Consider the following 27,131-nt stretch of genomic DNA (forward strand, 5'->3'; position numbering starts at 1 on the left):
CAAACTGAACTTCAGTATATTGTGAGAGGGCTGCTTCAGGCCACAGAAGCTCCCTGGGCACAGCCTGGTTAAACACAGCAAAAGAATTGCAGGCACAATGGTAACTTAAAAATGCAAAGCTGCTCTTTTAATTTTAGAAAATTGCAAAACTACTTAGGGCGGGAGGGAGGAAGTAGCTGTCATCAGTGGCTATGCTACAAAAGCTTGTTCTATGATTTCAGGCCTTCCACATTGTTTATGAGAAGGTCATGTGAGACAGTACCAAAAGCCTTACTAAAGTCAAGATACACTACATCTACTGCTTCCCTCCTAGCCACAAGGCTTGTTACCTTGTCATAGACAGCTATCTGGTTGGTCTGACATGATTTGTTCTTGACAAATCTATGATAACTGTTACTTATCACCTTATTATCTTCTAGATGTTTGTAAATTGATTGCTTAATTACTTGCTCCATTATCTTTCTGGGTACTGAAGTTAGGCTGACTGGTCTATACTTCCCTGGTTTGTCCTTATTCCCTTTTTTATAGATGGACACTATATTTGCCCTTTTCCAGTCCTCTGGACTCTCTCCCATCTTCCATGACTTTTCAAAGGTAATCACTAACGATTTTTCCCATGTTTCTAGCATTAACAGAAAGTCCTTTCTTCCTGCTCTGTGGGTCTGGTATGTCTAGGAATGGCCTTTAGTGTGGGGAATAATTTGGTATTCTTGTGACTGTCTCATGAGTAGCATAAAACATACAGAATTGAAATGATGAATTACAAAAATATTTATCTTTGGGGGCCATTTCCCCACACTTTATTCAGACAAATAGTCCCACTGAGGTCTCCATTCAGTTGAGCAATGTGAACAAGATTTGGCCACAGTTTCAGATGTCTAGAAATTATCCCTGTTCTGTGGGAAAGAGAGGCATAATTTGAATCAGGGGTATAAAAATACAGCACTGTACTGTTGATCTAAATATGTGCTGTTCCACTTCCTAAAGTACTTTGTCTAGGAGCTAACGAATGGCCACACACAGTAATGTAAGTATGATGCACTTTAACATGTTCTAGGGTTCCCTTCATTGTTTCACCAAGTGGCAAGCAAAAGGTGGGACAATTTATCTAAGAGTATTAATAATAATTCCTTAGTTGTCTTGTGGTAGCACTCAGTGTGCTAGGTGCTGTCCACACACAGAGGAAGTCCCAGTCACTGCCCTGCAATCAAAGGACTTCTCTTCAGTAGGTAGTTGGCCAAGCAAAGAGAGGATCTACCTCCATGGCATTCCTCTGTTTTGTCTGTCTGTAATATGGTCACTCTTGAATATCAATTGCTCAATTCCAAAATTTCTGGGATGGTCCTAGGCATCAATAAGCAGAAAGCCTGGTCATTCTGGTGGAAATCAGAAAACAGGAAAAACCTGATTTAGAGGAAAATCTGGTCCATGGGCTGTCTGGTCCTGCAGATAGAAATGTTTCATGTGCTGGGTAACAACATGAAAGAACTCCAGGTTTCTAAAACTAAACTGGCATTTTATTCAGAGAACTATTTACAGAGATGTTGCCACTGCAGCTGGCATTCCAGCCATGTGCACACAGACTGACTTCCTGGAGCATCTTGAAACTTGTGCTCCTCCCTCCAATTTCCATGCAGTTTCTATGTGGAGGATTATCTCTGGTACCCCCTACTGCTAATGTATTACAGGCAGCAGCTTAACATGCTGCTTTCTCTCTGGGTGTATAGTTTGGTCTACAGAAGTATTGAAGGATGCAACTCTCTAGTTTAAATATATTTTAAGTTCAGTTTTAATTAACTAATGGATTTTATCCTTGCAACAACCCTGTAAGGGAGGGAAGTGCTATTATCTCTCACATTAATACAGTGGTATAGCATGCAGGCCATTTTAAACAGGGAAAGGCTTAATTACAATAAACCCTGTTATAAACGGTACATTGTCTAGCAAAAATTTGGTCAAAATCCCCAAAACTGTAGCCAGAATAGTTCACAATTGAATGGTCCTTTGGATTATTAAAGTGATGAATTAAAGCAATTGCTCAATTCAGCTAGGCCATAAAGATTGTGCCAGAAGGTATCCTTGTTCATCTGTTGATAGCAGACTGCATATACTATGGTTTCTGCTGCTGCAGATATTAGGTGTTCTTTAGGACCTAGTCTAATTAGAAAGCAAACACAGGATGATCTGAAGAGAGTCCATAAAAACCAAACTGCCAAAAAGGGCAGCAAAAGTACAAGCTGGCTAATGGTTTATTTAAATTAGGAGGATTCAAAAATGGCAGCATGAGCCGACAGGAGAGAACTCTTCACACTGCCATTGTAGGTGTTAAAATATACTCTTCTGGGGTCTGTTCTGTGAATTGCAAAGTACAATAAAGGCAGCCTGCTGTGTAATGATTTATTCATCTTAGCAGATATTTATTAATATACAAAAAACCCGTTGGTGGTGAGGCTTAACTTCTCTTGGGATCATTATATGGTTTTATGTTGCAATATAAATTACCAGCCCAAATGATTCCAGTGATTCTTATTTGTAAGAAACTGTGGCACAAAGGGCCATTAATTAGCTCATCTGCAACTATGAGAACATTCTGTACCAAAAGCAGCAATTGATACCACAAAAAGGAGTATGTATCTGGGGACACTGTGCCAGGTTAAACGAAACTGCATTGGCTGATGGCAAAAAGATGGCATTTAATGGCAATTAACTCAATAAAAATGACTAACTCCAGTTACCAGAGTTTACTCACCTTAGGGTGAAACCCAGCTTTTGCAGAGGAGCCAGCTGAAAATTTATTGAACCACATAGGAATATAGGAACATAGGAATAGTCCTCTTGGATTAGACTGCTGGTCTGTCTAGTCCAGAGGTGAGCAAACTATGGCCCGTGGGCCACATCTGGCCCGCGGGACCCTCCTGCCCGGCCCCTGAGCTCCTGGCCTGGGAGGCTCCCCCCCGCCCCCACACTGCTGTCGCTCTCCCCCGCAGCCTCAGCTCATGGTGCCGCCGGTGCGATGCTCAGGGTGGCGGGGCTGCGAGCTCTGGGGCAGTGCAGCTGCAGAGCCGGGCCAGACTCTGGGCTCTGGGCTGCGTGGTGCGTGGCTGGCTCCGGCCAGGCGGTTCGGCTGTAGGGCAGCCAGCCACCGGTGCTCCAGGCAGTGCGGTAAGGGGGCAGGGAGCGGGGGAGTTCGGGGTGGTGGGCGGGGAACAGGGGAGTTGAAGGAGGGTAGAGGTCCCGGGGGGGCAGTCAGGAAGGAGAGGCGGGGTTGGATGGGTTCTGGGGGCAGTCAGGGAGAAGGTGGTTGGAGGGCCCCGGGGGGGGGGGCATCGGGGACAGGGAACGGGGGGGGTTGGATGGGGCAGGATTCCTGGGGGTGCCGTCAGGGGGCGAGAAGCAGTGGGGGGTCAGATAGGGGGCAGCAGCCGGGCCACGCCTGGCTGTTTGGGGAGGCACAGCCTCCCCTAACCGGCCCTCCAAACAATTTCGGAAACCTGATGTGGCCCTCAGGCCAAAAAGTTTGCCCGCCCCTGGTCTAGTCCATGATCCCATCTCTGTCAGGGTCTGGTACCATATGCTTCAGAGGAAGAGGTAAGAATCCCAGTAGTATACAGTTATGGGATAATCTGCCCCCAGTGGAAATTTCCTCCTGACCCCAATATTTAAATGTTGGGCCACACCCTGAATCTTTTGGGGTTATAGCCCTTCCAGAGCTCTTAGGTGTGTTTTTAATATTTACCATATAACACTGGATGTTCCTATTATCCCAATAAATGGCCAATTGTTGTTCAATCCAGCTAAACTCTTGGTCTCACTGACATCATGTGACAATGAGGTCCATTGTTTAACTATCTGTTGTATGAGAGCATGTTTCTTTTTATCAGTTCTGACTGTTCTCTTGTTCTTATGAGACGGGGTGAACAGACGCTCCCATTCTATCCTCTCTAAACCATTGAGTATTTTGTATTTTTTTAATTGTCCCCCCTCTTAAGTGGTACATTGCATCACGGGAGTTGTAGTTTGTGAGCCTGATATCCCTTATGGAATAGACTCCCCACCCTGCCTGGACTATATTTCCCAAAATGGACCCACAATAATGTGATTCCCATGATGGACCATGCAGCTCACGCAGGAGGTTATATTCATTGCGTTATGAGAAGCTGTTGTCCTCCAGGGGGCCCAGCCTATAGAAGAGAATGAGGGGCCCAGACTATAATTTCCACAAGGCAATGCGCTGATAGAGAAGTGAAGTTTACTGGTTTTCTCAACAGGTTCAAAATTCAATGTTTCAGGTCAATCCAAACAATCAAATGTTCTGATTCACCTTGAAATGACAGAAAAGTGAAATGTTGGCTTGTACCCATCTTACCAAGTGATCCTGATTGCTCTGTATCAGTGGCCTGCCCTCTGCACTATTGACCAGTCCCGCATTTTTTGTGACTCACAGCCTGATACCAAGATCTGCTGCTCTCTTCCAATGAGTGAATGATTTCAGGGTGGACTGGAATTCCATTCATCTGAGTTCAGACAAACAAAAACAAAAGAACCCCAGATATGATTATCCTTATTTCTTTATTTTTGCAAAGTAGATTTACATTTTAAATGGAATAAGTAAGTTCAAATAATCAAGCCAATAGCATGTGCCTGTGTTCAGATTGCTTACTTTGCCCCTCAATTCTTTAGACACCCAGATTTGCTGATATACCAGGCACAGGTTAACTAGGTCTGACTGTAACAGGTTACCGAAGAGAGCTTGCATCTGACATGAGCCAATTATTAGAATAGATAACAGGATCCTTTCGAGCCTCCAGCCCTGAGCCACAGAGACAGCTGCTCAGTTAAGCCTTCAGAATCCCTCAGAAGTTTTTACAATAAGGTTCTGAAGTTCATCTTTTTAGAGAAACTCCCATAGTATGATCGAGTTGGGGAGCTTTATTAGTGAAAGTTTAAAAGTTCCAGAATGTCTCAGTGATATTTTAGCATTGAGCCCTAGACTCAGCCATGTAAAAAACCAAGTTGCATGTAGTTCTTTTTCTTTTTCTCACATTCTCTTCAGAAGTTGCTTAGCATTCCTCTTGGAGAGGTCCCTGTTGTAGGACTAAATTTAAGCTTTAAAATCTAAGGGTATAATGACATGAGCAATGAAGAATAGAAGTAACCAAATAGCAAGACTTCACCCTCAGATCCCCAAACCTCTTCAACAGACACCCTCCCCCCCCACCAAAGCAACAGCTGGTCAGCAGTGCATCAAATTATGACCACCTTTTAAAATGTTAAACCTGGATTTATTGGAAGACCCATGGGAAAAAACACTGTAGAAAAGATAAATAGAATTCAAAAATCTGCAGCAACGATAGATGAGAGGAGGAGGGCATTTCTGGACTTTATAAACATAAATTATGCTGTTAAATGTTTTTGGAAGTCATAGTCAAATAGGGTAAAAAAATTACTGTCATACATGCAATGATAGATCAATGAAATGTATCAAATGAGTATTGAACATGTATGTGTCATAGTGTAATGATATCACCTCTTAATTTAATGATCATTTCTAAAGAGGTCACGTAAAATTATGCCATATTTTTGTACAGTTTGGTTCTCTTTGGCTATCAAGCTGACTTGTACTGATTGCTGAGCCTGGACTTTATTTCCAATGACTATGACAATCGTGTGTGATCTGTGATTACTCCTCTTTCATTTTTGCCCCATATGTAAGAGGCCCTTTCTTCAGCCTTTGCTCAGGTATAAATGCTGTGAACACTCCAGCACTGGGCCCTCAGACTGACATTAAAGAAATTAAACAGAAAACAATCTATGAGCCAAAGCCTGCTGGGTGTCTCTCTAGAGTATCAGGCAAAAGCCTCTATCCCACAAGAAGCAGAGTGCCCTCCTGCATTTTCAACTCCTGGTCAAGAACAAATTGTGTAAAACCAACCTCATTTCCTTCATTGATGTGGTTACTGGCCTAGTGGCTGGTGGGGAAGCAGTAGATGTGATACATCTTGATTTTAGGAAGGCTTCTGACAAGGAAGGCTTCTGACACAGTCCCGTATGACATTCTCGTAAGCTAAATAGGAAGATGTAGTCTCTAGACTACATTACTGTAAGGTGGGTTGAAAGACCATACTTAAAAAGTAGTTATATGTAGCCAGTCAATTCATTTTATCATTGAATTGTGTTATTGTCAGGTGAACCCATACAGTATGTCACAAATACTCAATGTGTGATGAATAGATTTAAGTAGGATAGGAGTATAAGATTGACAAGTATTTAGGAGTGATGAGTTTGTATTAGGTATGTAAGTAAAGCAAGGCTGTAATGCAATAGACTAAGGCCTGTAAGATTTCAGCTTAGCCACACTAGGCCTCAGGCTTAAGGAGCCTAGACATGAGTGGGTGACCCAAGACTGACCCTATGCCAATAAAGCCACAAGATTACTGTAAAGGATGTGCCAATAGTTGATGTTACAGAAAAATAGATTGCAATGTAGCGATCTAGACCTCATGGCACCCGATTGTGATGTCACGGAATGTTCTGTTCTGACCACAGGTTACCTGGGAAACAAGTTGACGTAAATGTTAATAAGATCCTAATAAGAAAAAAGCGGAAATAAGAGAACCACCTATGAAAAGTGGGGCACCCAAAAATTTATGGGGCGTGGAAGTACAGGTAAGGAAAAGGAGGTTGGAGCCCTCATGCATATGCATAAGGTGTTAGGCGTGGTCAGAACAACAAGATAAAAAGGTCCCCTGGTCAGGTTAAAGTGGGAAGATGCTTACGGGAGATCTCACTGGGAAGACCCCAGCAGGAACCACCCCTCTATCAATGACCCCCTGTTGAGAGATCCACCAGACTCCATAGTATCTTTGAGTATATGAGTATGAATATGGCATTAGTTACTGCATGGACACTCGTAGGTTTTATATATTTGTTTGTGATTGTAACCTTAATCATTTGTTTAGCAAAAACTTACAAAAGAGACAAGATTTCTTATTTGTGACTGTGTGCGTAGTCACAGTTTTCATTCTTCATGTGTTCCTAGAGCCTCTAAATCTAAGACCAACCTATTGGTCTTAAAACCATGGCCACACAGGAGTGGGACTCACTATAATTCACCACAGAACTCTCAATTCAATTTAAAATATAAGTTACATATCAATGGTTTGCGGTCAAACTGGGAGTGGGGGTGCATCTGGTGGAGTCCTGGAGCAATCAGTCCTGGGTCTGGTACTAGTCAATATTTTCACCAATGACTTAGATAATGGAGCGAAGAGTATGCTCATAAAATTTGCAGATGACACCAAGATGGGAGGAGTTGAAGGATTTTGGAGAAGAGGATTAGAATTCAAAATGACCTTGACAAATTGGAGAATTGGTCTGAAATCAACAAGATGAAATTCAGTAAAGACAAGTGTAAAGTACTACACTTAGGAAGAAAAAAAATCAAATGCGCAGCTGTCAAGTGGGGGATAACTAGCTAGATGGTAGAACTGTTGAAAAGGATCTGAAGGTTCTAGTGGAACATAAATTGAATATGAATCAACTATGGGACATACCTGTGAAAAAGGCTAATATTTTTTGGTGCATATTAACAGGAGTATTTTGTACAAGACACAAGAAGTAACTGTCCCGCTCTATTCAGCACAGACAATGCCTCATCTGGAGGACTGTATCCAGTTCTGGGCACCACACTTTAAGAAAGATGTGGACAAACTGGAGAGAGTCCAGAAGAAAGCAACAAAAATGATCAAAGGTTTAGAGAACCTGACCCCTGAGGAAAAGTTTTTTAAAAGTTCACTTGTTTAGTCTTGAGAAAAGAAAACTGAGTGGGGGGACTTGATAACAGTCTTCAAATATGTTAAGGGTTTTTTAAAGAGGATGGTGATCAATTGTTCTCCATTTCTGCTGAAGGCAGGACAAGAAGTAACAGGCTTCCTCTGTTGGAAGGGAGATTTAGGTTAGATATTAGGAAAACATTTCTAGCTATAAGGATAATTGAGCTCTGGAGCAGGCTTCCATGGGAAGTTGTGGAATCACCATCACTAGAAGTTTTTAAGGACAGGTTGAACAAACACCTATCAGGGATGGACAAGGTTTACTTGGTTCTGGGCTGGACTTGAGGTCCCTCTAGTCCTACATTTCTGTGATTATTTAAGACAGGGGGCATTGAGGTGCAGCACCTTGTAAGATCAGGTCAAGAACAGCTGATTGCTGCAGGCAGAGGAGAGAAATCCAACTCTCTGGGGGTATGATTATTTTTGGGAAGAGTCTGCAGTTTAATAGCCAGTTCTAAGAATGACATGCATCTGATGAAGTGGGTGTTCACCCACGAAAGCTTATGCTCCAATATGTCTGTTAGTCTATAAGGTGCCACAGGACTCTTTGCCGCTAAAGAGATGAGGCCACTGAGTTAGCAGGTGCCTTATTTATAAATGTATAGAGCAGATCTGGGGGCTTTACATTAACGTAGAGCAATAGAACAATTATTGATGTGATTTTATGAAAGAGCAAAACATGCAGCTACCTGAAAATTTCCAGGAGACGAAAGCTGTTTCTTTCACTGAATGGCATCTAAACACCAAGCCCCAATGACTAGAAATATTGACGGCATTATTAAAATGGGACTTTTAATTTCATATTAAGATCATTTTAAAATTGGCATGCAGGAATTTAATTATGTGTAACCTCCAGTTCTAGCAGTTTGCTGAAATTAGTTTGCAGTTTTCTTTTACACACAACCTTTAAAGTGTAATTTAACATCTTGTATAAAGGACTAAATGCTCTTAAATTGTTGGTTGCATGGCAATTGCACTGACCTCTCTTAAGTAAATTCAGTACTCGTAGATTACTGTACTCGCAGATTAGCATGAATTGCTACATGGAGAAGTAGCAAACATATCAGGTGGGAGAAGTGCAAGCAAAGCTTCATCCGTATTAATAAAGATTAAGTACACTCCAACCGATGTAAAGCCTGAATAACCCTCAGATACTGAACTAGCAGATTGCAGCGCCTCTCTGCCACTTGTGTTAGGACCAGATCCATGGATGCTGCAGCCCCTTTCCTGCCTCAGCATGGAGCTCTGTGCGCGGGTCATGTGGAAGATGGGCAGCATGGTACTTCTGTCCATGGCTCCTCCATGAATGCACAAAAGGGCTGAAGTCTCCTGGGGGGGTGAAGTGTCCTCTATAGCAGGATTCTGTTCTAGGCAGGTTCTTATTCTGCCATCCTGACTATAAGGTGTGAATGCTTGCTGTCGTGCACTAAGTGACTAACATCTGTTGTGTGGTTCTTTCTGTGGGTCCGTCTGCACAGCAAAGAAAAACCCTGGTCTGCCGGGCTGTTTCATTGCTATGCAGACTCCTGGGCTCAGGCTGGAGCCCAGGCTTTAGGACCCTGCAAGGTGAGAGGATCCCAGAGCTTGGGCTCCAGCCCAAGCCTGGAAGTCTACACAGCAGTGAAATGGCCCCACAGCCTGAGCCCTGCAAGCCCGAGTCAGCTGTCACAGGGCAGTCAGGGGTTATTCTTTGGTGTGTAGTCATACCCTGTGTCTCATCCTCTTCCCAGGGGGAGAGGTGTGTGTGCAGGGAGCAGTAGGTTTTTTTAATAAACATGTTATTACAAGCTTACAAGAAGTGGAAGGTTGGACATATGACCAGGGAAGAATATAAAAATATTGCTAGGGCATGTAGGAATGAAATCAGGAGGGCCAAATTGCACCTGGAGCTGCAGCTAGCGAGAGATGTTAAGAGTAACAAGAAGGGTTTCTTCAGGTATGTTGGCAACAAGAAGAAAGCCAAGGAAAGTGTGGGCCCCTTACTGAATGAGGGAGGCAACCTAGTGACAGAGGATGTGGAAAAAGCTTATGTACTCAATGCTTTTTTTGCCTCTGTCTTCACTAACAAGGTCAGCTCCCAGACTGCTGCGCTGGGCATCACAACATGGGGAAGAGATGGCCAGCCCTCTGTGGAGATAGAGGTGGTTAGGGACTATTTAGAAAAGCTGGATGTGCACAAGTCCATGGGACCGGACGAGTTGCATCCAAGAGTGCTAAAGGAACTGGCGGCTGTGATTGCAGAGCCATTGGCCATTATCTTTGAAAACTCGTGGCGAACAGGGGATGTCCCGGATGACTGGAAAAAGGCTAATGTAGTGCCAATCTTTAAAAAAGGGAAGGAGGATCCTGGGAACTACAGGCCAGTGAGCCTCACTTCAGTCTCCGGAAAAATCATGGAGCAGGTCCTCAAAGAATCAATCCTGAAGCACTTACATGAGAGGAAAGTGATCAGGAACAGCCAGCATGGATTCACCAAGGGAAGGTCATGCCTGACTAATCTAATCGCCTTCTATGATGAGATTACTGGTTCTGTGGATGAAGGGAAAGCAGTGGATGTATTGTTTCTTGACTTTAGCAAAGCTTTTGACACGGTCTCCCACAGTATTCTTGTCAGCAAGTTAAAGAAGTACGGGCTGGATGAATGCACTATAAGGTGGGTAGAAAGTTGGCTAGATTGTCGGGCTCAACGGGTAGTGATCAATGGCTCCATGTCTAGTTTGCAGCCGGTGTCAAGTGGAGTGCCCCAGGGGTCAGTCCTGGGGCAGGTTTTGTTCAATATCTTCATAAATGATCTGGAGGATGGTGTGGTTTGCACTCTCAGCAAATTTGCGGATGATACTAAACTGGGAGGAGTGGTAGATACGCTGGAGGGCAGGGATAGGAGACAGAGGGACCTAGACAAATTGGAGGATTGGGCCCAAAGAAATCTGATGAGGTTCAATAAGGATAAGTGCAGGGTCCTGCACTTAGGACAGAAGAACCCAATGCACAGCTACAGACTAGGGACCGAATGGCTAGGCAGCAGTTCTGCGGAAAAGGACCAAGGGGTGACAGTGGATGAGAAGCTGGATATGAGTCAGCAGTGTGCCCTTGTTGCCAAGAAGGCCAATGGCATTTTGGGATGTATAAGTAGGGGCACAGTGAGCAGATCGAGGGACGTGATCATTCCCCTCTATTCGACATTGCTGAGGCCTCATCTGGAGTACTGTGTCCAGTTTTGGGCCCCACACTACAAGAAGGATGTGGATAAATTGGAGAGAGTCCAGTGAAGGGCAACAAAAATGATTAGGGGTCTGGAACACATGAGTTATGAGGAGAGGCTGAGGGAGCTGGGATTGTTTAGTCTGCGGAAGAGAAGAATGAGGGGGGATTTGATAGCTGCTTTCAACTACCTGAGAGGTGGTTCCAGAGAGGATGGTTCTAGACAATTCTCAGTGGTAGAAGATGACAGGACAAGGAGTAATGGTCTCAAGTTGCAGTGGGGGAGGTTTAGGTTGGATATTAGGAAAAACTTTTTCAGTAGGAGGGTGGTGAAACACTGGAATGCGTTGCCTAGGGAGGTGGTGGAATCTCCTTCCTTAGAAGTTTTTAAGGTCAGGCTTGACAAAGCCCTGGCTGGGATGATTTAATTGGGGATTGGTCCTGCTTTTGAGCAGGAGGTTGGACTAGATGACCTCTTGAGGTTCCTTCCAACCCTGATATTCTATGATTCTATGTATTGTACACTCTGCTCTGTGTTTATATTGGAGAAGGCAGGTCAGAGAGATGCACGTTGCACTCGGAGCAGGAGGTGGTGAGGTTTGGGATGGTTCCTTAGTTCCAGTGGGAGTTGAGTCGAAAGTCTTGGCCTAGCCTCAGATAAAATTATCTCCTACACAGATGAGCTATACCCTTGTGGTATTATTGGTATTACCATAGTGCCTAGGAGTCAGAGTCATGGACTAGGACCCCATTGTCGTAGGCGCTGTACAAACTCAGAATAAAGAGACAGCCCCTACCCCAAAGAGCTTCCAATCTGAGTATGACATGAGACAAGAGATAGGGAAGTACATGGAGACAATGAGGCAGTACTGGTCAGCAGGCTAGGCCGTGGTCTCAGCTCACCAGCCACCCATCCCATTGCCAGGTTTTTGGGAGGACTCATGGCACAGGAGTTTTAAGGAGGGTGTTGAAGGAGCATAATGAGGGAGCTTTGTGGCTGTTACAGGGAGCTTCTCCCAAGTGCGAGGGGCAGCAGAGGCGAATGCGAGAAAGTATTTATTTGAATATTTAATAAGTGAGTGATGGACCAAGTGAGTGATGGACCAATAGGAGGTGAGCATGGACAGATTGAGAGCAAATGAGAGAGGATAGGTAGAGTGGGAATTGACTATGAAGAGCCTTGGATAGGCAGAAGAGGGGGCCAGGAGAGGGAAGCAAACAGAGAGGTGATATGGTCAAAGTGACAGGCTAAGAAATTAGAAAGACGAGGTGTGTGAGGTGATGTCTTTTATTGGACCAACTTATGCTGGTGAGAGAGACAAGCTTTTGAGCCACATAAAACTCTCACCAAGAGAAGCTGGTCCAATAACAGACAGCACCTCACCCACTTTGTCTCTCTATTATCCCGACACAGCTACAGCTACACTGCGTAGGCTAAGAAACGATATTTGCAGCAGCATTTGCATGGATGTGGGGCGAGGTTGCATTTCTCAAGAAAGGGAGTTACAGTAATCATGATGCAAGATGAGAGTCTGGTTGAAAGTTGGAGCTGTGTGGATGGATAGGAAAGGCCGTATCCATGGCTACTTCTACGCTGGGAGCTAGGGGAATGAATCCCAACCCTCCTGGATTCTGTGGGTATGTACTCAGGGAAGCTAGCCCGTGTCACTGCTCCCATGGCCCATACTACCATATCTACATGACTACCATGTTCAGTGTGCTCGCTTAATAATAGGTAGTGCAAGTATATCTGCCCAAGCTGGGAATCACACCCTCAGCTCCAAGGGTAGATGTGGCTTTCGAGATGTTGTAAAGAAAGACTCTGCAAGACTTACCCTGGATGTGAGGACATAGACAGAGGGCTGAGTGGAGGATGATGCCCAAATCATGGGCCTGAGTGAGGAGGAGGATGGTGGTGGTGTCCTTAGTGATCGAGAAAGAAGGGGTGGGGAGGCTGTGCGGGTAAAGATGAGGAGTTATATTTTGACCATGCTGATCTTAAGTCACCAGTTGGACATCCCAGAGAGATGGTTTGGAGTGGAGAGGTAGGTCGGTGAATCGTCCACATAGGGGTGGCAGTTGAAACTGTGTTTGTGGATGAGATTACCAAGAGACAAGGTATAAAGGGAGAAGAGAAGGGGACTGAGGATGAAGCTATACAGAAAAGTGGAGCAGGGATGAGGAGGATCCTCTGCAGGAGTACGCTGAAGGAGTGATTCGAGAGGGAAGAAGTAAAAGGGAGACCAGAGTTGTGGAAACCAAGGGAAGACGTGATCCCAAGAAGAATGTGGTAGATGGTTGAAAGCAGCTGAAAGGTTGGGGAGGATGAGGATGGAACAATGACTCTGAGCTGTGGCCAGGAAGACGTCATCAGAGCCTTTGAGAGCCACCTCTGTGGCGTGGCAGAAAGTTCCGCTGGACCTGAGGAGCAGAGTTAACCACGATCCTCATTTTGGAGTGTTAGGTGAATTTTTAGATATTCTAGGCCCAGGTAATTTGGCACCCGAGAGATAACTTGACTCGATATTCTATAGGGAGTTAGTGCAGAAAGCAGAGTACAGGTTTGATGTGCTCACAGTAGCTGTGTTGCCTTGGAGATGGACTCTGAATTAGCTGGTGTTTCCTCACAGCTGAAGGCTTCATGCCCCAGTATATTGCACTGCTGCAGTCTAGCCAAGAGATAATGAACGATTATATAACTGAGGTCAGGTCATTATCCACTGGGATGTGATGGAGTGTCCTAACCCCCACAGACGGTAGAAAAAGTTACTCCTCAGAGATGCTGTTATAGCTGAGCATTATGTATTCCGTGACCAATAGGTACAAAAATCGGGATTCACACAGAATTAAACAGCAGGGAGATTAAAGGGAAGGTGTGCTCAGTTTTTGTGTCATAAATTAAATAATTTTAATTTAGGAAATGGTGATTCACACCTCTGAGAGTTGATGCGTAATTTTTAGGCTATGAAAAATATTAATTAATTGAATTATTCTTTATTAATGCCACATGCATATCCTATCTCGAGGCACACTGACAACAAAATATTTAAAAACTTATAACTTTTATGTGATTTAATTTGACTTACTCGGTGACGTGAGACTGGAGTCCCATTGTGCTAGATGCTGTACTTTCAATGCAAATGCCGATCCTTGACCTGAGGAACATAACATCCAAATAGACAAAAATGGCAGTTAACTGAAGCACCTCACAAGGAACCAATTGGTGTGAATGACTGAACAATTGGCTATTTGATAGTACTTAAATTCTACTGTTGTAAGGCCAAATGAATTCCTGTTTTCAAAGCATGTTGAGTTTCTTCGATGTCTACATACTAGTAATTAACTTTCCAAGATCCAAACTAAAAGAGTTAGTCAATGTAGCTGATATTTGTCGAACTTTCGGAAACTTTACTAAAAATTTCTCCCGAGAAGCCTCCTATATGTGTCTGTTTCTGTTTCTTCAAGTTGTCTCTATTGTGAATTGCACTGCAATGGATTGGGTGTTGGAGTGATTTTTGACAAGTAAAAATAAGCTTTGGATGTGCCTCCCTTCTGTGTTAATGAACCACTCTCGTCATTTGAAAGTAAAAGACGTTTTACTTATGGTGAACATGAGAAAAATGGTATAGGCAAAAACAAAATAGTCTTTTCCTGAAACCAGGAAAAAATTGTTAGCTTTGCTTTCTGCTCTGTGCTTTCTGTAGCTCCAGACACCTAAGACAGTTTACCTTAAGCTTTTTGCCAGATCAATATTCTGTACTCTTTAAACTTTCCTCCAAAGAATCTGTATAGGAATACTTAACCTACAATATTTACTTAAAAGTAGTATTTCCTTTATCAAAGGCAGATTCTAAAAGCCAGACATGCCTGAGAGGGATGAAAGATATGCTCTTAGAGAATCAAACCCGATTAAAAAAAATAAATCCAGAATCTTAAATACAGGTGGAAAAATAGAGGCATAGCTAGAGAGGGGAAAGTGAAGTGACAGAGAAAGGGGTAGAAAAGAAGGAATAGAAAAGCACAAATTAATCCTGTTTATTTAATACACTTGATACCAAAATATTACAGAGAAAGTATGTCCCTAAACAATGTATGTATGTAAATATGTCTCAGCAAACCTTTGAGGGCCATTCAGAATTCACCCCTAACGTGGGGATTAATGCTGCAGAGCGGAGCCTCATTCTCAGGCAAACCAGGCAGGCAGTGCAGAACTGTAAGAGAACATATAATATATAGTTTATTTGTGAAACTTTATTTTTCTCTCCTTGCCAGTACAAGTGTGTAGCTCTTGTTTAGCTTCTGCGCAAAGAAAGGCCATGCTTGGCTGAGATATCCGGGGTCACATAGTCCTCTAAACAGACTGTTCTGCTGAGGGACATTTGGAATTTCCATCTGTCCCAGGGAAAGTCTGAGATTTCAATGTTTCTTTTCATCCCAAGTGGGGACAATAAATTGAAATAGCCAAATTTTTTGTGGAACAACTTTCTACTGAAAAATTTTGATTTGGAAATGTCCAAACATTTCATTTTGACGCTTTCAATTGAAACAAAAAAATTGATCTTTTGAAATGAAAATGTCCCATTTTGGTTTGTTGATTTGGCCTGAAATGCTTTGTTTCAGGTTAGAGTCACCTGAAATGAAATAATCCATTTTGATTTTCCCAACAGAAAATTGAAAATTTTCAGCAACACTGAAAATTCCCGATCAGCTCTGGCTACAACTAGGTACGGGGACAGAACACTCAATGGGCGTGGCCTTGGGATGTCCAGCTGTTACTCACTTGGGTGGGAAGAGAGTGGAGTTTGTACTGCTTCCCTCAATCCCACGCCACAGAGCAGGCAGGGAAGCTGGGTTCCTGGAGATCTGTGGGGAGTCGGGAACAGTTTTATGAAGGCTCTGCATGAGCCGTTGCAAGAGTTGTTCCCATGGTGCCTCCCAAAATCCCCTCCTCCAGGAGTGGGAAAGCTGATTTTATGATGGAGGAACTGGCAGGAGGAAATGCATGTGGAGTCAGCATTGACTTGTGTAGGGAATGGCAAGTGTATGATGCCCTGGAGAACAGCCACTACTCTCCGCCTGTTTGAGGAACACCTGAAAAGGGGCTTTCACAGGACTGGAGCAGAAGGGGTAATAGGCTGAAGAACCATCAATCCCTCCCACCCTCATGTTCACTGTTGTCATTTAACATTTGAATTATAGCAGTACCATCCACACAGATGTGCTGCTTTCAGCTCCATGCTCCCAAGGGAGGAGTGGGATGCATTTGCTCCTCATTTTGATGCTAAAGGTTTGCAAAGTTGGGTGTTCAGGTGGGTAATTGTTTGATCAGCACACATAATTGTGAACTTAAATATGGGGTTGCGTTTTGGCACACAGAGTTTTGGTGTATGCAAGCAGGTTTCTACCTTTGGTAATCTTGATCCTTAAATTTTGGGGGTGGGGGAGTTTAAGATAAAGAAACACAACAGAGCTGACTTCTGTGGCAATATTCTCCCTCTGCTGTGCTTTTGGGATCTGAGGGGTTTGAGTGTTACTTGCACAGACATCTGCATTTCCAGCTACTTCTTAATAGGCAGCAGGTTTGAAACAAACAAAAGGAAGTATTTCTTCACACAGCGCACAGTCAACCTGTGGAACTCTTTGCCAGAGGATGTTGTGAAGGCCAAGACTATAATAGGGTCCAAAAAAGAACTAGAAAAATTAATGGAGGATAGGTCCATCAATGGCTATTAGCCAATATGGACAGGGATGCAAAACCATGCTCCGAAGTGTTCCTAACTTCTATTTGCCAGAAGCTGGGCATGGGCGACAGGGGGATGGATCACTTGATGATTTCCTGTTCTGTTCATTCCCTCTGTAGCACCTGGTATTGGCCACTGTCTGAAGACAGGGTACCTGGCTAGATGGACCTTTGATGGACCTTTGATACTGGGCTAGATGGCCATTCTCATGTTCTCTAAACTGAAGTGAAGACCCAAACCTTTTTAGGTCCATGAATGGCTGTGAGTAACACACATGACTCACTGGAGCAGATTCTCCCATCCTTATCCAGGCTGGGTTGGCTTGCAGAGCTTTCAATGAAATTGAGGGGTAGAGCTGGTCAAAACATTTCCCACAAAAAAATTTCCAATCAGAAAATAGGGTTTTGTCAAAATTTTCTCTGGGGAAAAATGTTTATTTAGTTAATCATTTCTATTTTGTGATCTGGAAAATCAAAATGAAAAACGTAGTGGCATGGAAATGTCCTGTTGACATGTTGTTCCAATTGACCATTGTCAAATTTTCCATGTCAACAGCTCCCATTCAAAGCTTCCTGGAGTTTTGTTTCATGAAACTTTTGGTATTTCAACATGCCGTTTCGGGTGGGAATTTCAAAATGCTGAAATTCTCCTGTGAAAGGAAGGTTCTGTTTTTTCACCCACTGTATCAGAGCGTGCTCACTCAATGAAGTGCATCTGGGCAGGCCTGGAATTGGCATCTCCACTGTAGAGTGGGAGGAAGAGGTTCACAGCCTGGCTAGCTGTGTTACACTTTACTCTGCGCGTACTCTTGTTCTCAATGAATGTAACCGCTTGCAGAGTGAGGTACTACTCACTGTAAGGACAGCACAACTGGGCTTGACTGATGGGATGAAGGTGATGATTTAAACTGAACCTTGACAAGGGAAGTGTCTCTCCGTTGGCAATAACATTGTCTTTGTGTTTCACTCCTACACTTTTATGTTGAGAATGAGGCACGGACTCATAGAATCATAGAAGATTAAGGTTGAAAGAGACCTCAGGAGGTCATCTAGTCCAACCCCCTGATCAAAGCAGGACCAAAAGATCTGCTTGGAAAAGCTCATATCTCATTATTAAATTTTCCTGTCTTTTATACTTAATGAGTTTAAATGTTTATTTATAGTGCCTCATAGGATCAGAAGCATCAAAGGAGATGCTGATAAATCAGTGCTCCCACAGCCATGCAAAATTAAAGTTCTCCAAGAGAAATGCTCAGTTGTAATGAAGCCTTTTGTATTTTCCAGCATTTTCACATTTTAAGGAGAAAAACAGTATTTCAGTTTTCCAACAGGAATTTTAACAGGTTCTTTCTTGTCAATATGTAACATGGATTTTAGACTGTTTACGAGGAGAATAAGATTTACCTTCTGTCTTTGTTTCACCTCTAAGCACATGCCCTGTGGGGTGTGATCAATACGGCACTATTGTTGAGCACATGGCATTGAACGCACAGCCAGTGTAGCTTGGAGACCTTTAAAAAACTGAATGCAGAAACCAGGAAGAGAGTGAAAATATACAGAATCAGTGTTTATTTCCCCCTGTGATGTGAATGCAGTCGCTTCTGCTAGGGAGGAGTGATTTCAGCCCAAATGTTCACAAGTGGGTACTTAAACTAATGCACTTTAAGGCCATATTTAGGCATCTAAATGACCCATAGGCCCTACTGTCAGAGGTGCTGAGCACCTCTGGCTCCCATTGGAGCTAATGCTGAGGTGGATTCTCAAATATGGACTTCTCTTCCTAACTTTGGCACATGATAACAACCCCTAAATTCTATGAGATTGAAATGTAAATCCAGATTAGGGATCCTGCAGAGGAATTGCATATCTGCTGGAGCTCACTGTGCTGCTGGCCAACCAGATGCCAGTCCTGCCAAGGCCTCTAGGCCCCAACTGAACAGTGACGAATGCACAGCTGGAAACGGTCTGGCTCCCCTGTGTGTTCATATTGTTAAAATAGGTATTTGATTTATGCAAATGTGTTTAGACTTTATGAAATGTTTGTATGTGCTGCATGATCTAATCTCACTTACAACATCTTCACCCCATGTTATAAGGTATAGTGAATGTGTTGGAGCAGAGTTTTGATAGCCCAGAGCCCAGTATCATGTTTAAACCACTGTGAGCGGCTGGCATACCGATTGTTACGTCTATTGCCGAAAGCAGCTAGAAGGAGGCCTTTCTGAAATCTTAGCACATCTAACAGACCAGGATGGGAGGTGAAGTGAGTGACCTCAAGGAATAAACATGACCCTCTGCCCTCCTGACTTGAGTTGCTTTTCCGAAGCATGCGGTTTTTGCAAGATGGAAAATCTAGCAATTGTGAACTATTGCTCTACATCTGGTTAACTGGTGGAAAATTCCCCTGCCTGACTGATGGAAAGTTGCCCACCAGACAGTCTGGAGAGCTCTCCCCTTAACTTAGCGTCTGCTCAGCAATTTTGTTAATGGACAAGCTACGTAATACTAACAAGTTAGATATAAAAAGAGGAAGAAATCTGAGCTTGATGGACACTTGCATGCTTGGCCACCTCTCAAGTTCCCCTGCAGACAACGACCGACCACTGGATGTTTGCAGTTATCCCCTTAAGACCTCCTCAAGACCCTGGGTAAATATGCATCTGGGATCTTTTGGGGTGTTTTACTAACCTGCTGCGGACATGTGTAAGTGCTTAAGACTAAGTAAAGTATAGCTTTAAGTGAGAGCACTCTTGTGTTGTCCTGCTTGTGGCAGTCAGATGGCTGTGTCTCCTTTGATTTATTTCCTGACACCACCTTGCACAAAGTAAAGTTACCAAGAGCTTTGCATTGAAAGAACCCCAGGTAACAAGTGTTTGCACTGTAAACCTCAGTGACTGTGTAACTTACCAAAGAGGAAAGAAACATTGATAACTTTTGCTGGCTTCCTACAGAAGGTGTTAGGTGCGGCACACAAGAAGACCCATTGAATCCAAATCACACCATTGAAACCACTGTGAAAGAGCAAAGGACAAAGACTTTGTTGGTTGCTCCCCTGACAACCATGAGGAGAAGACATGGAGGTGGACTCTGCAGAAAGGGAATAAAAATCCCTGACCAGACGAAACTGGATCTCTGTGCTGCTTGGACTTTGGAAGGGCAAGATTTCTAAGCATAAGCAAGAGATCCCCAGCTGCTTAGCCTCAGTTAGCCCTAAAGGACATATAGTGCTTGCACATTACAGCAGCTTTTATTAACTTTTGGGAAAAAAAGACTGTAACTCTTGTGTGTGTGTTTACCTGCTTTAACCTTGTAAATAACTCATTTATTTTTCTTAATTAATAAATCTTTAGTTAATTTATTATAGGATTGGCTACAAGTGTTGTCTTTGGTATAGGATCTAAGGTACAATTGACCTGGGGTAAGGGACTGATCCTTTGTGACTGAGAGTAACCTAAATATTGTTGTGACTTTTGATGAAAGGGACCATCTGTCTCAGAGACAAGCTTTCCTGAGTGGCAGTGGCCAAGTGGACTGTCTGTGACTCCATGTTAAGGCTGTGATCGCGCTTGAGGAGTTCACACTTGATGTTTGGTTGGTGAAATCTAAGTACAGAACTCACAACCAGATTCGGGTTTGTGCCCTAGCTCTTAATACTCCGCCCTGAGGTTGGCACTCATGCTCCTGAGCCACTCCAGACATATGGACACATAATCCAGACATCAAAGTGAGACTGGGATCCTTCAGAGAGTGTATTTGTGGAGGAGGTCAGCGCAGGTCGAAAGCTCGTCATTTGTTCCTCTGCTTGATTCCCAAGTCTGACCAGATAGATGCCCTGAGCTTCCTGGGGCAAAGGGGCTGCCTCTCTGCCAGGTAACAGAGCCCTCTCTCTATAAGCCCCTCTGCTGGCTGTGCAGCACTATGCCCCCTTCCTTTGTTAGGGAACATGGAATGTGCATCAGGACTGCAAGGGCCTCCCCTGGCGCCCTGAATGGTCTGTACCGGCTGTTCCCTGGGCCGTTCAGATGTCCAGCATCTCCACCGCTATTTGTGGATTTTGCTCAGCTGCTCCCAGACACAAATGCAGGTGCGAGGAATTGCCGTGGCTGTTCATTCTGACACTGGTCCTTGTGGATTTAGTGGAAAATTATGCTAATCGTTGAGATTTTCATCTTAGATTTAATGGAAGATGAATCTCTTGATCCTCTGGGCTCTCTTGGAAATCTCAGGTGCGATCTTCCTCCTTGCTGCATTATCAAACATCTGAAAATCTAAAAAGAAAAGGAAAAGGCACCTTGGAGACTAACAAATTTATCTGAGCTTTTGTTAGTCTCTAAGGTGCCACAAGTACTCCTTTTCTTTTTGCGAATACAGACTAACACGGCTGTTACTCTGAAACCTGAAAATCTAAGTACACTATATCCACTGGATCCCCCTTGTCCACGTGCTTGTTGACCCCTTCAAAGAATTCTGGTAGATTGGTGAGGCATGATTTCCCTTTAGAAAAACCATGTTGACTCTTCCACATGAGCTGAAAGTAGTAGTAGGTCCCTTATCTTCCGAGGTGGCTAATAGAGGGCCACATGTCAGTTACACAAGTTATTCTGAAGCTGGCACCTCCCATTCTCTCCAGAAACCCACTATATTTTACCTTGATTATCACTACAAAAGGCTTTCTCCCCCCCCCCCACTCTTCTGCTGGTATTAGCTCATCTTAAGTGATCACTCTCCTTACAGTGTGCATGATAACACCCATTTTTTCATGTTCTGTGTGTATATAAATCTCCTCAATGTATTTTCCACTGCATGCATCCGATAAAGTGAGCTGTAGCTCATGAAAGCTTATGCTCAAATAAATTGGTTAGTCTCTAAGGTGCCACAAGTACTCCTTTATATTTTCTTTTGCATTCATAAGGAGGAGAAACAGTCTGGACTCTAAAAAGTGAGGCTTGATTAGAACTAAAGCACAATTACATAAGCTAAAGGAGAGCCATGAGTTCCTAGCTGTGTGTCTGTGAAGCTGCCACTGGATTCCTTCCAACCAGTTTTCTCTAGCCCCAGTCCAGTTCCCGCTAACATACACTCTGTTCTTCAAGGCACAGCACATACTCCTGGCATCTCCCCATTCCAGTAAAGACAATCCCAAACAATTTTATATATATACCAACTGTTTCTCTACAAATACCATCAGATTCTTGACTCCATGAGTCTTTCAGATACTTGTCACAGTCTATTAGATTGACGAGGCACCATTTCAGTCCTTGTACAAGCTGAATCAGCTGACTGCTCTGGTTAGAATCATAGAATCATAGAAGATTAGGGTTGCAAGGGACCTTAGGTGGCCATCTAGTCCAACCCCCTGCTCAAAGCCTGAGCTTAAAAAACTCTAAGGATGGAGATTCCACCACCTCCCTAAGAAACCCATTCCAGTGCTTTACCACCCTCCTAGTGAAATGGTGTTTCCTAATATCTAACCTAGACCTCCCACACTGCAACTTGAGACCATTGCTTCTTGTTCTGTCATCTACCACCAATGAGAACAGCCAAGCTCCATCCTCTTTAGAACCCCCCTTCAGGTAATGGAAGGCTTCTATCAAATTCCCCCTCACTCTTCTCTTCTGCAGACTAAATAACCCCAGTTCCCTCAGCCTCTCTTTGTAAGTCATGTGCCCCAGCCCCCTGATCATTTTCATTGCCCTCCACTGGACTCTTTCCAATTTGTCCACATCCTTTCTGTAGTGGGAGGACCAAAACTGGACGCAGTACTCCAGATGTGGCCTCACCAGTGCCAAATAGAGGGGAATAATCACTTCCCTCAATCTGCTGGCCATGCTCCTACTAATACAGCCCAATATGCCATTAGCTTTCTTGGCAACAAGGGCACACGGCTGACTCATATCCAGCTTCTTGTCCACTGTAATCCCCAGGTTCTTTCTGCAGAACTGGGCTGAAGGATGCTCATTGGGTTTCTCAGGGCTTTGGCCTGTAGCTGTCAGTGAAGAATCTGCCTCCTTACCTCCCTCTTCTTCAGGAAAGAGTTGCAGATGTCTCCTGTTCCTCCAAAATGTATGCCCTACAGGAGTTTGTACTTCATCTGGTAGTGGGGTGACCATGAATCACTACTGGCCTCTGTGCCTGGCAAGAACTATCATGAATAGACACTGCATCACTGCGCTTCAACAGCTCCAACACACTAGAGCTGCTGTCATGATATATCTTTTGCTTACACTTACAATGTTCCTTATGGACACCTTAATCAGTATTGCCATTAGGGTTCACGACTAACTTATGGAGTCTTGTTCTCAACTTCCTGCCCAACAATGTCTCTGCAGGTGACAGCCCACGATTCACTGATGCTGCTCTGTACCTGAGTCAGCGGTCTTTTTCAAAAGTCTTTTCACAATTTTCACGCCATTCACTACAAAACGGTTGGCTTGAGAATACCTGGGACTGGAAGTTACCTGCTTAAGCCCATACACTGCAGCCAATTATTTAAATTCATGTCTATCAAACTGTGGACCATTATCAGACATAATCACTTCATGGATTCCATGGCTGGAAAATATGGGTTTCATGCACATTATAACATTTTGATGTGGTATTTTCTAATGAAACAACCTTTGGAGAATGAGAATCATAATCCAAAATCAAAACATAGTCTTTACTGCATATGCAACTAAATCCACACCAACGTTGGACCATGCCCTTATCTGTTCATTGTATACCAGCATAGGCTCTTCTTTTCTGTTTAGGTTGGTACTGTTGACATGTTTCACACATTTTAACAGTTTTCTCCATCGCATTGTTCATTTGTGGCCAATACAGTATCTCTCCAGCTCTGTGGTTACATTTCTCCATGCCCAAGTGGCCTTTGTGTATTCTTGTGAGCATGTCAGCCTGTAACGTCTTAGGCACTATTATTATTCTATTTTCTCTAAACAATACACTATCAATGAGAGACAGTTCTGCTTTGAACTGGAAATGTGGACTTGATACGTGATGTCCTGTCCACCCTGTGGTAATAGCCTTGATCACCCTCTGTAAAGTCTAGTCATTAGCTATAGTCCCAGCAACTTGAGCCGGGACAATTCTTTATCAAGTGGACATGCACTCTGTCTGACTTCACCTCTGTTTCTACTCCAGTTTGATCAAATGGTCTGGACAATGTGTGTGTATGAAGGTATTGAGAGATACCATTCCTCTGTGGTCAGAGGCCAGCACCTGGCTGGCTGATTAGCCCCGTCCACGGCACCTGGGGAAAAGAGCTGGCACTTAATTGGCTGATTCTCATAAAAGAGGGCAGCAGGATTTGGAGGGAGGGGGTCAGCAACACTTCCTAGAAAGCTGAGGGGTCACTGGTTTGGAGCAACTGTATTACCGAGGCTCTAAGGGAAGGGCCAGGAACGTTTGGGTTGCTGAGCTTAGTGGTGTGACGGGCAGACTTGAGGAAGTGACTATTCAGCATGGGCGGGCTCTGAGGGAAGAGGCAGTGAAGTTTGATTTGTTTGTTAAGAAGCCTTGAAATAAATTAAAATATTACCTAACTCTGCTGGAAACTGCTTCCCTGGAGTCTATGAGAGCTTCGATACAATGACCCCAGGGGGTGAGCTGGCTCAGCAAGAGCAACGTCTGGCCGGGTAGGAGGTGTCTCCTATGAGATAGGCCCCAATTCTTTACAGTGTGCTACCACCTACTCTTTTCCTTGTTTTTAGACTATTTCCAAATCAGACAATTGGATCTGAAAACCAGTCATTGTAACCAGGGCAGAGTGTCCACTAGCTCTTCTTTGCCATTGATATCACAGGCTTATGGTCTATTTCTGCAACAACTTGTCTTCCATAAATGAACGAACGATCTTTGTTTTACAGCCATGTACCAGGGCTAAAGCTTCCTTTTCAATTTGGGCATAATGGCATTCTGTTTTTGTAAGAGTGCTGGATGCGTACGCCACCAGTCTTCAGGTGGTGCTCATATTTTGTAGCAATGGAGCCCCTATGCCTTCTTTGGAGGATCTGTGGACAATTTGATCTGTCTTCTGTTGTCAAAATACCTCAGGACAGGGGCTTTCTGAATCAATTGTTTTACGTTGCCAAACTCTTTGTCCAGGTTAGTATCCCACATCCATTGATTATTCTTTTGCATTAGTATGCAGAGATTGCTGGTTAATCCAGCCAAATTATCATTATCTATCTATCTATCTATCTATCTATCTATCTATCTATCTATCTATCTATCTCAACAAAATTCTCCATTCCTGTGAACAGCTGTAGTCCCTCTTCATTTTCTGGGTGTGGCATATCTGTTATAGCTTGCCCTCTGCTACAATCAATACATACCCCTTATTCAGTTAACCTTTCTCCTCAATAGGTAATTTCTCTGAGCCTGAATTTACATTTTTGTTTAGCTTCAGGCCTACTGTTCTCGTCTTGTCCAATGCTCTCTTTAACCTGTAATTATGTTTTTCTGTTGTGCTGCCCCAGATGAGAATGTAATCTGTGTACACTTCAATTCCCTCAAATATTTGCTTTACAGTCCTATGAAAGCCTTCTGGAGTGGATAGATTTTAGACCAAGTGATAATCTGAGAAAGCAATATCTTCCATATGGTGTAATAAAAATACATAATTTGAAACTCCTCTCATCTCAGGGAATCCACCAGAATCCAGAAAATGCATCTAAAGTAGTAAAATACTTTTGTATCAGCCGTATTCCCCAGTAATATCTTCCCTGGTAGGGAACTGAAAATGCTCCCTTTTGATATATTTGTTAAGCTCCGAAGGATCCAGGCATAATCTGTATTCCGTCCTCCTCCCCACCGAAATTTTTACTAGTGAGTGCACCCATTTGTAGGCTCTTCTAATTCTGTCTGTTGTTACTAAACAATCCAGTTCTTCTTTGAACTTTTTTCTCATCCTTAGAGGACTATTTCTAGAGGCATGTATGATGGGACAATTGGGCTCTGTTAGTTCAATTTTATATTCAGTTGCTAGTTTTCTTATGACCTTGAAACATCCTGAGACTGTTCCTCTATGCCTATGTCCCTTATCTCCTCTGCCATGTGTACTCTTTGTATCAGCCCAAGGGCTTGACATGCTTTTAAACCCATATAAGTGCTTTATTCCCTTTAACTGTCACAAAGTTTATGAGTTCTATTTGATCCTTTACCTTCACTTCTAGTACATGCATACTACTAGTTGAAACGAGTTCCCCACTATAAGATTTGAGTTTAACCTGTTTGCTCACCATGTTTCCTGGCTTTTTTTCCCCTTCAGCCTTTTAACACTAGTATCTGAAACAACATTTACCTGAGCTCCAGTGTCCAATCTGTAGGTTATAAGAGTCCCATTAGTCTCTAAGGAAATTGTCCATTCATCTGTTCCTTCCTCTTCAGATACAACTCCTAGATAAAACTCGTCTTCTGTGCTGCTGTCTGTACTCTCTTCCGAGATTAGTGCTTCGGAATGCAGGCTTTGCCTCCTTGTCTGCTGTTGTTGATCCTGGTTGCAGACTTTGGCAAAATGACTGCATTTCTTACAAACGTTGCAGCGCTTAACAAAAGCCGGGCATTGTTAAGGTCTGTATTTGTGTCCACATCTTGTACCATGCTTGAAGCTGTCGCTTGTGAACTCTCACGTTTTGTTTTTTTCAGGTTTCTCTGTGTTTTTTGTTCTCTAGTGACTTACTGCTTGCCAGTTTTTTCTCTCTCTTGTCACTCTATCAAGATTGGCGGTGTCCTATTTTCCTTCCATTATTTTTATTCTGTTTGGAGTGATTTGTGCTGCCTGACACAGTCTTACTGTTTTATCCAAAGTGAGATCCATATCTTCCAGTAGTCATTTTTGCAGCTCTGGGTCTCTGATTCCAATTCCAATTGGATCCATTATAACTGAATCTGTTAATTGTTCGTAGTTGCAGGCTTGGCTCATTAGCTTCAGCTCTGTTAGGAATTCTTCAAAGGACTCTTCTTCCTCTTGTCTTCTAAAGTGAAATTTATACCTTTCAAATGTTTCACTCTTTTGGAGTATGCAATACTCTTCAAATTTCTGCAAAATTATGTCACAACTTGATGTCTCTGTTTGATTTAATTGCATGCTATTAAAGACATCAACTGTCTCAAGTCCTGCAATGTTTAAGAGGATTGTGATTTTCTGCTGGTCTTCCTTCTTATCAAAGAGAGCTGCTTGCATATATAAGCTCAGAATCTCTTCCAGGAGTCTGCTGCATTATCTGAAAGTTTCAACTCCTTGGTGGCTTTTAGTGACTCCATCTCCAAGATGACTCCCTTACTCCTTCATCACAGTTTTCTTTCTCTGTCCTCACTTCTGACTCACTCTGGTACCATGTGTCATCTTGTGAATTCAT

The 27,131-nt window shown here is 43.4% G+C and overlaps 1 long non-coding RNA gene across 1 annotated transcript in view; it reads right to left on the bottom strand.

Annotated features, from left to right (window-relative positions):
* The window catches only part of LOC125639053 (uncharacterized), a 61,155-nt gene extending 34,251 nt beyond the window's left edge, over positions 1-26,904 (bottom strand). The window contains exons 1-4 of the long non-coding RNA XR_007357367.2: positions 26,075-26,904; positions 15,152-15,244; positions 14,120-14,188; positions 4,367-4,514 (exon numbers count right to left, since the gene is read on the bottom strand). This is a non-coding gene — a long non-coding RNA (uncharacterized LOC125639053). The remainder of the gene's footprint in view (positions 1-4,366; positions 4,515-14,119; positions 14,189-15,151; positions 15,245-26,074) is intronic.
* Positions 26,905-27,131: the final 227 nt, after the last annotated feature.

This window comes from Caretta caretta, chromosome 6, assembly GCF_965140235.1.
Source record: "Caretta caretta isolate rCarCar2 chromosome 6, rCarCar1.hap1, whole genome shotgun sequence".
Taxonomy (NCBI): Eukaryota; Metazoa; Chordata; order Testudines; family Cheloniidae; genus Caretta; species Caretta caretta.